This window comes from Musca domestica, unplaced genomic scaffold (assembly GCF_030504385.1).
Source record: "Musca domestica strain aabys unplaced genomic scaffold, Musca_domestica.polishedcontigs.V.1.1 19, whole genome shotgun sequence".
In the NCBI taxonomy this organism is placed as follows: domain Eukaryota; kingdom Metazoa; phylum Arthropoda; class Insecta; order Diptera; family Muscidae; genus Musca; species Musca domestica.
The window spans coordinates 3,161,639-3,173,653 of NW_026712245.1; positions in this window are offsets into that span (position 1 = coordinate 3,161,639).

Below are 12,015 nucleotides of genomic sequence, written 5' to 3' on the forward strand. Positions count from 1 at the left end.
TCCGTCTCATCTCTAAAGATATTTTCCTTTTGATTTGAGTTTCGTTATTAATTCTTCAGGAGCTTAAGCGTGTATGAACCATATTTTTCCTATTTATTATAATCCGTGCGGCGGAAAATTGCAACACAGGTAACAACAAAGACACTCACTTCCTTAAGTCTTGATTAATTCTATAATAGATGGCGCCCAACGTTGCTTGTACCAAAATTGACACAAAACTATTAATTTTAACTTTTCGTTTCGATATGATTTGCATAATGATACATTTTAGTTTCAAGACTCCTGCTATCTATAGATCATAATAAAAACACTGTAAATCCTCACTGAAATATAGATGGCAACTCAGTTACCTTTACAAAAATTTACCTTTATTTCCTTTTAGATATTTTCCTTTTGATTTGAGTTTCGATATTAATTGTTGTCAAGATTTGAAATCTATATCAAGCTCTGTTTCCCACTTCAAAATCGTCCGTGCAGCAAAAAATTGCAACGCAGATGACAGCAAAGACACTCACTTCTTTTAAGTCTGGATTAGTTCGACAGTAGATGGCGCCCAACGTTGCTACTACAAAAATGAGAATATTCGTTAAAAAATCTTTCAATTTACTTTTGTCTACTTGCTCTCTATTCTAAGTATAGTTCCAATTTTTACTTCAGGACCCTTCCTATTAAAAAAACTTTAGCAAAGTCGCATACCACTAGCCTCCCTTGAACTCGTCCCTAGATGGCATCGTACATATTTCCTAGGAAAATTTGCATCAATAACTAAATTTAGCTTTTCCTACTTTTAGATAATTCCCTTGTCTTGATTTCCTATATTAATTCTCCTCCAAAGCTGGAACATATAGGTTTAAACCTTCAGGAATCCCTATTTCCTGTCATTATTATCGTCCATACGAAAGGAAATTGAAAGCAGGGCCACTCATCTTTTGTACCTCTTGTTACTGTTACTCAGAATGTTCCTCTTTTGGCTTTTTTGTTCTGGTTCTAGAAGGATCTATGAAATAGACATGGAGTACTGGTTAATTAAGAATTTCCATGAAAGCTAATTCCGCTGTAAATCCTTCAGCACAAAAAAAAAATTGACATCTATATGTGAAATTTGCTTTATTTGCAATTGAGAAAGTAGCCAAGGCATTCTTCTATAAAACGGATTGGGTTTTTTGCGTTCGAAGTGTTTTTTATTTTGGAGAAGGATCGATGTTCCTATCCCGAACTTGATTGTTGGGGACATATTTCTTATAATTGCCGTCGGGCCAAATTCCCCTATATGTGACTTGGGACAAAGTGTAAAGTGTCTATAGATGGCACTCCACATGGCTGCTTTCAAAAATGTCCATATGCCCCTATAAGTCCATGATTTGACAATTTTGAAGTATTTTTTTTTTTCAAAACTATTTTGTCCATACCAAAAATAGTCTTCCATTTTTATCCTCAATGCAAAAACCAGCAGAATTTGGATACTACGCAACGCCACCTTCATGCGAATGCAGCAACGCAAACGTTAGCAAAGACCTTCACCAACCCCATAATATTCGTCCATCTCAATAGATGGCAACCCATTCGGGTAATATTCCTAAAAAGGAGCTGATTATCACTACAGCCTAACTTTTTAAGGTCAGAAATCTTTTTCAACAAAAATATTTTGAGGATAAATTGTGATACCCTATAAAATAAAAAAAAAATACCATCAGAGCATGTATAATATAAAAATCCACCATCATGTTGTCGCACAAGCATTAGCAAAGATCTACAGTTCAATCGATGTCCCTGAAAAAGTTGAGCACCATATTTCACTTAAAATGTGACCTAACTTCAACTGTAGAAAACCTATAAAATTCTTAATCAATACGTCCGTGGAAAATTTTGAGAAACCTCAAAACCAGCAGAATATGGGTAAAACGAAACGCCATCCTGTAGTGAAGTTTGCAACACAAGCGTTAGCAAAGACACTCATTAATGTGGTCCCCACCTCTATAGATGGTACCACAATCAACTTGGTAATCCAATTGGAAGATATCCCTAAGAAAGTTGAGCATGATATTTCAATAAAAAGGTGACCTAACTTCAACTGTAGAAAACCTATAAAATTCTTAATCAATACATCCGTGGGAAATTTTAAACCTAAATGACAATACCAGCAGAATATGGGTAAAACGAAACGCCATCCTGTAGTGAAGTTTGCAAGACAAGCGTTAGCAAAGACACTCATTAGAGTTATGTCTCCCCACCTTAATAGATGGTAACATAATAAACTTGGTATTCCAAAGAAAATTGCCTCAGATTGTCTCTGAAAAATAAATTAATTTTTCATTTGGCTAACCATTAAATAAATACAGAATATTTCAAAGCAATAAATATCTCACACTCCTTAACATTAACGATCCTAAATTTAATTTACTGAAGCTCCATAAGGAAACAATATGGCATGTAGATGGAGGTATTTTAAAGAATTTTGTGCAACTGGTTATCAAATACATACATTTGTGATGTAGGCTCCATCTACATGTCATACTACAATATAACAATTATATTATCTGCTATTATAAGAAGTTTTTACACATTTCAAGCTTTTTCCCGGCGAGATTTCAAAAAACCGACTGATGGTAAATATAATCAATTCCTGATTAACTTTGATATCATAGTTCTTAATGATTTTATTCCATCATGTAATTGTGCGACTGCCAACCAATTAAAATGTTGTTCAATAAAAACAAAATAATATTCCAAAACATTCCCCAATTTCCATCCATAGCTTAAGATATTTGTAGTTTTAAGTAAAAAAAAATAGAAGAAGCAAAAACTAATTCTTCCACCATTACTGCCTTATTTCCTGCTCTTCCATGGTACAATTAAAATTGTAGCTCCCTAATTAATTGTATATTATTTTATTTGATTTCCTGTGTTTTAATTGAAGAAAAACGCAATCCTGTTAAGTTTACTTGCCTGAACACTTAGTGTTCAACCACACCCTCTTTCCTTTGGCAAATTCTTGTTCAAAATTTATTTTGAAACAAAAAAAAAAGAGTTTTTATTTTTAAGAATTAAATTAATTTTATCTACAATTTAGTTTATAATTAAAGTATTACTTTAAACATATAGTTTTTAAGTTACAAAATAAATTGCTTAATTTCCATTTCAATATATTGACAAAAGTAAAGAAGAATTTTAAATATTATGTTTTAGAGTTTATTTTAAGTTAAACTATCCATATTGAGTCTAGTTTGGATTTAATTTTGTAGTAAATAGTTGTAGGTGTAGTAGTAGTAGTAATTCGGTCTTAAACACATATTCATAATGAGCGTAACTATTACGAGTTGATTTATCAATCCTATAAAGTCTTCCTCTGTTTCAACAAATTTTATCTATTAAATAAAGTATACAAAATAAATATATTATTTGCAAAAACCAAATGATTTTCATTTAATAAAATTGACGGGTGTTCGATTTTTTATATGTTCGGCGGGGTGATTTTTTATAAAATCAAATTCAGAGTTTGGGCTGCAATAAAAATGGATATTTTAAGAATGTACAGTAATTTTTTTCCATATATATATCTTTTTCATTACATGTATTTTCCACGAAATCCTGAATTTCATTATTAGGTATTCTTAGGATCAGAAACCTTCATTATGCCCTATATCCTCTCTTAACTTTGCTCCATTCAGGAGAAAATTGCAATCCAGGCTATAGCAAAGACACACAATTCTATTAAGTGTTTACTTATAGGTGGCGCCCAACGTTGCTAGACAAAAATTGTCAATATTCTTCCGCAAATCCATGGGTTGAATTGCCGTTCTATTTTTTTTTTTTTTTTTTGTATTTGTGTTACATGAAGATTTAGGTTTGGACCAAAACTCTCGCACTATATTAAAACAAAAAAAAAACAAAAGCACTTTCCTCATTTAAATCTAGATGATAACCCACACAATCGTCTCAATATTTTTTTGTTATTTTCCAGGAAGATTTGTGTCCCAACCTCAACAGATATTTACCTTTTGTCTTCACTTTCGATATTAACTGTTTTCAGTAGCCAAAGTTTGGATCAAGCCCCAATATCCCCCTCTATACACTCGGCAAAAGACTTCAACGCTAATGATAGCAAAGACATCCACTTCTTGCTTGTTTCTTCTTTCGGAAATAGATGGCGCCATGTGACAAATATTCTTCACCAAATCTATTATATGGAATTTTACACTCGATATGTTTGACATTTATGTCCCATGTAAAAAAGCAGTAAGTTCGACCGGGCCGAACTTTGAATAGCCTCCACTATTTGGTGCGAATTTGGTAATTTTCAAAAAGATAACATCCACTAAAACTTCTGTTAAAATCTTAAAAATACTGAATATAGCCGTTATACTGGGGTCTATACGATGAAGTGGACCTGCATAGGCAAGTTTTGTTATAAGTCATTACGAAAATTAAAAAAAAAAATCCGAATATAGGGGGCGTACTGATATACAGGATGAGATGAAAAAACTGCAACCAACTTCAGACTGCTGTCATTTCTAAGCCACTCGTCCGACAGTTGTTAAAAATATTCCAGTGACAGCTCATTATATTGTTTGCAAGCGCACCAAAGCATTTTTGGTGAGAATTTTCTAGAAAAAAAGTTATTCGTGATGGAATTCAAGCGTGATAGTGTGATTTCTTTATATTTGGCTGGGAAAGCACAAGAGGCTATCGTAAGAGCACTCCAGCATTGAAATGTGAATAAATCTTTTGTGTCTCGTACCATCGCTCGTTACCGTGATACTGGTAGCATAGCCCGACGTCAAAGAAGTGGACGGAAGAAAACAGCAACATCAGCAGATATGGTTCAAAAAGTAAAGAAGCGATTTGATCGAAACGCGCGTCGCAGTGGCCGAAAAATGCCTCTGAGCATCAGCAAATATTGAAAAATGAGCTCGGGGTAATGCCATTGCAATTCCAAAAAGTGCAAGAACCTACACCGCAACAGAAAGAAAAAAGACCCAAAAGAGCTATAGAGTTACTTCGCTTGGCCGAAAGTGGTGAACTGCCGAATTTGGTTTTCTCCGATGAGAAAACATTCGTTGTACTTGCCAAAGAGGTCAGCTGAAAATGTGCACCTTCGGTTGGCCACCAGAACTCAAGCGCCGGCCATGGTAATGGTGTGGGCCACCATACCAGTCGATGGTCGCTCTCCGCTCGTATTAATCGACCGTGACATCAGAATAAATGCCAAATATTATCGCGAAAACATTCTGGAGGGTGTATTAAAGCCTTGGCACGCAAACATTTTGGCCGCAAACCTTGGACATTCCAACAGGACTTAGCACCATCGCATTCCGCACGCCCCACCCAAGAATGGTTACAAAATGAGGATCCTCGCTTCATTTCCAGCGCACAATGGCCATCAAAATCTCCGGGTACCAATCCGTTCGACTATTGTGTCTGGAGTATTTTGGAAAGCAAGGTTGGCACTAAAAAATACCAAAGTGTCGATCACCTCAAGCAAGCGCTTCACCTGGATTGGACCAAAATACCACAGAACAACATTCGGGCAGCGTTTGACGGTTTTATTGGCCGTCTGAAGGCCATAATTCATTCCGAAGGTGACCAATTCGAACAAATCTAAACTTATTCTAATATTTGATGCTATTTCCGACATTTTTTGTTTTCTTTCAATAAAATTAAAACAAATAATTAAAAATTATAGCGTTTGACTTTGTTGCAGTTTTTTTATCCCACCCTGTATGGGGCCTATACGAAGACTTGGACCCTATACAGGTCCAATTTTTAGTCATAGATTGCAGTTCACATTACGATCTCTAGGTACGAAATTTGAAACAACTCAGGTGAATAATGTCCGTAAAATCGCCAAAATATCGAATATCGGGGGGTACCGTTGTATGTGGGCTATATAGACAATTTACTTTCAGATGGTAAAGTACTCATTAAGAACTCCTTGTGTAGATTTTAAGACAATTCCGTTGGAAAATGTGGCTAAAATCACTAAAATAACGAATATAGGAAGGTAACGTTGTATAGGGGCTATACCAAAACGTGGACCTACATGGCTCATTTTCAATGCCAAGTCCTGCAGGCATAACCTACATTTGAGTAAACTGTTAACAAATTTACTACAATTCGTTCGGAAGCTAGAGTGATTTCCACAGACGGACAGACGGACGGACATCGTAATGACATATATATAGTTTGTGGGGTCTAAAATGTATATCTCGAGGTGTTATAATCGGAATGACAAACTTAATATATCCTCCATACTATACGGAGGGTATAAAAAACACAATCTGTATGTGAGATTTGTTTTCTGTTGATAACAAGGACGAATTTAATTTTTTTTAGATTTTTAAGCAAATGAATATGGATCGAATATTGCAAAAATAGCTGCTTAAAAATAGTAAAGGTCTAAAAACATTTTGCTTGAGTTCAAATAAAATATTTCACGCCCCTTCCGGTCAATTACACACATGACAATATCGAAACATTGATTGATATCAGTCTTGAATTCCATCAAATATTACAAATAACCAGTAACATTTCCATTATAGGCGTCTTTATCAATAAAAAAGTACATACTTCTCAATAATTTTATTAGTCATGGATTGCGGACATGTGGGATTTTTTTTTGATTATTGTCAACTCCTTGGAATCATTTATAGCTAATGTTTTTTTTTTTTTTTTGCCATAGCACGTCCACAATGTGGTTGCACGTACATTGACTTCATCAACGACATTTTTCGTTTTATTTCACTGGAATAGTAGTTGGAATGTTTTCACTAGATTGGTCCGGCCCGTTTGGCCATAACTCGAAGTGAGAAACAATTTAAGCGCTGTTTTTTTTCTTAATCGCTAACCTCCAAACGGACTTGCACGTCTAACCACACAACAAATTAACCCACAGCCAGATGACTATCATCCCAGACCACTCCTCCAGTCAGCCAGCAAGCCAGGTTATGAGCACTTCACTCCACTGCGTTCACATATTGCTCGCTGGCAAATGCGTGCAATGCATATTTAATGAGATTAATTTTTGAGATGCCCTTCTCCCCCTTTCTCAGGGAATTGGATTTATGTCTCCGCTTTAAAATTTAAATAACAGAAAATAAAAACTCGGCGTAATTTTGAATTTGTAGGAAAAAAAAACAAAAGAAAAAATTCACAACTTAAAAATGAAGTCATAAAATATGATTAATATCGGCAGTGGGAGAATTGCTTTTTTTATTCAATAGGAAATATTTATTGTTTTTATTATAAAATATATAATTTTTGTATTCATAACATGCAATTATACATGGCAGACAATGTGTGATCATCAGAAGAGCTAGGTACTGGAATCCGCGGGTTTTATGAGGATTTGAATGAACTGTTTGGTGTAATTGTAAATAAAGGTGCTGTAGTGTAGAACTCGGCAAGGTTTGCAAAAAAAAATCGGCTGAATACTCTCAGTTTTTGACCGAATTTTGCAAAAAATTTGAAATCTAAGGATGTCTGTCTATAAGAGGACGGCATTTTTTCAACAACGATTCCCACTCGCAATCGTTCCGAAGAATTTATCATTTGTATACCCTACACCATAGTATGGAGGGTATATTAAGTTTGTCATTCCGTTTGTAACACCTCGAAATACACATTTTAGACCCCAGTAAGTATATATATTTTTGATCAGCATAAAATTTTATGTTGATTTAGCGATGTCCGTCCGTCTGTGGAAATCACTCTAGCTTCCGAATGAATTGAAGTAGATTGATAAAATTTTGTTCAAATGTATGATATGTCTGCAGGACTTTTGGAATTGAAAATGTAGGCCATGTAGGTCCACGTTTTGGCATAGCCCCCATATAATGGTACCTCCCGATATTCGGTATTTTGTGATTTTAGCGAATTTATTCAACGGAATTGTTTCAAATTTGGTATTTGAAGTTCGAAATAGATACTACAGCCTAAGGCAGAAAATTGTCTGTGCAGGTCCACGTCTTCGTATAGCCCCCATATAACGGTACCTTCCGATATTCGGTATTTTGATGATTTTAGCGAATTTATTCAACGGAATTGTTTCAAATTTGGTATTTAAAGTTCGTAATGGATACTACAGCCTATGACAGAAAATTGTCTGTGCAGGTCCACCCCTTCGTAAAGCTCCCATATAACGGTACCTCCCGATATTCGGTATTTTAATGATTTTAGGGACATTTTTTACCAGAATTGTTTAAAATTTGATATTTGAACATCGTAATGGATACTACAGCCTACAACAGAAAATTGTCTGTTCAGGTCCACGTCTTCGTATAGCCCCCATATAACGGTACCTTTCAATATTCGGTATTTTGATTTTATCGACATTATAACCAATTTTTTTTAATATTGTAATGGCTTATGACAAATGTTACCTACGCAGGTTTATATGGTCGTATAAACCCTAATATAATAGCTACATTCGGTATTTTTAAGATTTTAACAGAATTTTTGACGGATTTGATTGTTTTTGACAATTGCCAAATTCGTTCCAAATGGTGGAGGCTATTCAAAGTTCGACCCGGCAGAACTTACAGCTTTTTTACTTGTTTACTTTCTAACAAACCATTTTTCCAACAACTTTTTCCACCCGCACTCGTTCCGAAGAATTGTTCATTTTTACTTTCTAACAACCCGAAATACCAATATGGCCGATTGTAAAACGTTTTAAAATCAAACACTTTGTCAAACATGATATTAAATATCAATTAAAAATTGAAATAAAATCAGGTGAAGCCTTTCTAAATACCTTAAGTCGAGCGGTACTGACACAAAAGCGAAAATCGATATCGATTTTTGTAAATATGGGTCGATTTCGAGATGACGTACATAATGGAAAATTCCAGTAAGAAATTAAAAAATCCAATTGAATAAATTGAATAAGCGAAGACACAAACCAGTCATTTTGAATTGTAGTTCAAAGGGTCATAAACAGATCTGAAAAAATGGTTTTAACTCCAAATTATTCAATTTGAAGAAAAATATACTGGAGGGTATTTATGAATATAAATTATTGACCCTTCCGTGCTCGAAAGAAAAAATCAAAGGGTTTGTGTGTGCACCACAATAATTCTGCCGGATGAGGTGGATAACCGTTTGAAAGCTCATGAAAAGTACTTCCTGCCCAAATGGTAAAGTCGGCGACTTTTATGGTAATTCTATGTGTAAGGATAACTCCCTAACTATTATGCCAGGATATGTCTGCCAGGACAATATTAGAATCAGCGGTAAACTAATTAAGAATGCTGCCTAGCCAAATATTAGAAAGTTTTAAAATTGATCTCAGAGTCAAAAATACGCTAATTCTTGTTGGAATTTTATTGTTAAGGCTGATACTAATATTGTCCTAGCAGAATGCTCTGGCCGGCACAGTGGGGATCTAAGTTATCCGAATACAATATAATTCCATTCGAAAACATGGTCAAAATAATCGGAAACATCAGCAACATCAGCAGAAATGGTTCGAAAAGTAAAGAAGCGACTTGATCAAAACCCGTGTCGCATTGGTCATTTAAATTCCAAAAATTGCAGAAACTTACACCGCAAGAGTTGCTTCGCTTGGCCGAAAGTGGTGTATTAATGCAGTGGGCATGCAAACATTTTGGCCGCAGACCTAGGATATTCCAACAGGACACAGCACCATCGTACTCAGCACGCGAAGGCCATAATTCGTGTCAAAGGTGACCACTTCGAACAAATCTAAACTTATTCTAAAATTTGATGCTATTTCCGAAAAAAATTTCTTTCATTTAATTAAATTTAAAAAAATGAAAAATTATGACGTTTGACCTTGGTTGCAGTTTTTTTATTTCACCCTGTAGTTCCAAGTTTTGGTATAACACCTCATATAACTGCACGGACAGATTTTAGGTTTTTTGTCTACTTTAGTCACAGTCTAACCCAAATTTGTGTAAATATGTACCCATTATTTAAGCAAAATCCTTGCATAGAACTGTCAATGTAGGTCTACGTTTAATACAGTCCCCATATAATTTTACCTCCAAATATTCGGAATTTTGATGATTATTGTCACACTTTCCACCGGAAATATTTCAAATTGAAAATTTGATGTTCATAATGTGTACTACATCCTATGACAGAAAATTGTTCAAACAGGTATACGTCTTCGTCTAGCCCCCATATATGTTTATCCCCTATATTCGGTATTTTGATGATTTTAGCGATATTATCCTTTGGAACTGTTTTAATTTTCATATTTTAAGTTCGTAATGAGTGCTACAGCCTAAATTGCCAAAATACCCTAGGTGACCTATAACGGTCCCATATAACGATACCTCCTTATATTCGACGTTATTAACCGGAATAATTTAAGTTTCGTATTATAATATCATTATGACCTATGACAAAACTTGCATATACAGGTCTACATCTACCTTTAGGCTCCAATATAACGGTAACTCCCTATATTCGGTATTTTTATGATTTTCCAGTTCCTTCCAAATGGAGAAGGAATTCAAATTTCGACGGAGTTAATTATTTTTCATTTTTTTGATGAGTTACAAATACGGCCAAAACGTGCCCCATCGAAATAACGGTTTTAGGCCCTAGGTCTCTTTGCGAAATCCGTTTCAGCACATTCCTAGTGGATCTTGTGATGTCCGTCTATCCATCTCTCTGTCATATTTATTTAAGTCCGATACGAAAATGACAATATTGAGCCATTCCTTCAGAACCTACTCTATAGAGGGTCAACAATTTGAATAATCATAACATAAGTCAAAATATTTATAAATAATCGAACATTGACTGAGGGTATACATCTGTCGACGTAACCGATTGTTACTTTTTAAGTTCTTTTGTATTAATTCTATGTCATTTGTAAACCCTCCACCATTCATAATATAGAGGGTATATTAAGTTCTTCATTCCGTTGGTAACTCATCGAAAATATAATAATAATAGACCCAACAAAATACATATATTCTTGATCAGCCTAAAATGTATTTAGCCCAGATGTTCGGTATTTTGATGATTTTAGTCACATTTTCCAACAGCATTGTCTGAAATTCTACACAAGAAGTTCTCTGTGAGTATTTTACCCTCTGAAAGAGAATTGTCTATATAGGTCCACGATACCGTATATCCCTTATATAACGATTCCTTCCGATATTCGGTATATTGATAATTGTAGCCAAATTTTCCAATGGAATTATCTAAAAATCCACACAAGGAGTTCCCTGTGAGTACTTTAGCCCCTGGAAAAGAATTGTCTACTTTTTTTGTATAGCACCCATATAACGCTATCCCGGTATTTCCAAGGTTTTCTCTACATTATTCACCGGAATTGCGTCAAATATCGTATTCGTAATGGGTACTACAACCTACAACCCTTTGCAGGTTAACGTCTTAGTATAGCCCACCATACAACGGCATCTCCCTTAATTCGGTATATTGATGATATTAGCGACATTATTTACCGGAATAGTTTCGAATTTCGTATTTGAAGTTTGGAATCGGTACTACCGCCTATGACAAAAAATTAGTTATGAAGGACCACGTCTTCGGAGGCTAATGATTTCATTTGATTTTTTATGGATCTTTTTTTTAAATTTTTTAACTCCCTTCAAAATAGTGAAGGGTATTAGGCCGAACTTAAAATATTTTTACATGTATTGTATTCTTTTTAATCATATTTAAATATTAACTGATTTAATTTTGTAAAATTGCCAACCAATCTAAAAACAAAATGAACAAATCCAGCCAAAAGAATGCCAACCAAACACAGCTCAGCTTAACTTAACCTCAAACTGTCAAACATAACACAAACTGTCAAAAAAGCCAAGTTAAAAAGAAAATGGGGAACAAAACAAAGTGGAGAAAAAACGGTTAAACATATTTCGTATCAAGTTAAGCACATGCCTGCGGATGGTGGGAATACACATACGCACAATGGGACCAACACAGGCACACACTCTCACTAAAAGCTCTCTCTTTTGGGGAGAACATGAGAGTTTAAATGCTAGGTGGTTGGTTGTTTGGTTGGCTAACTGA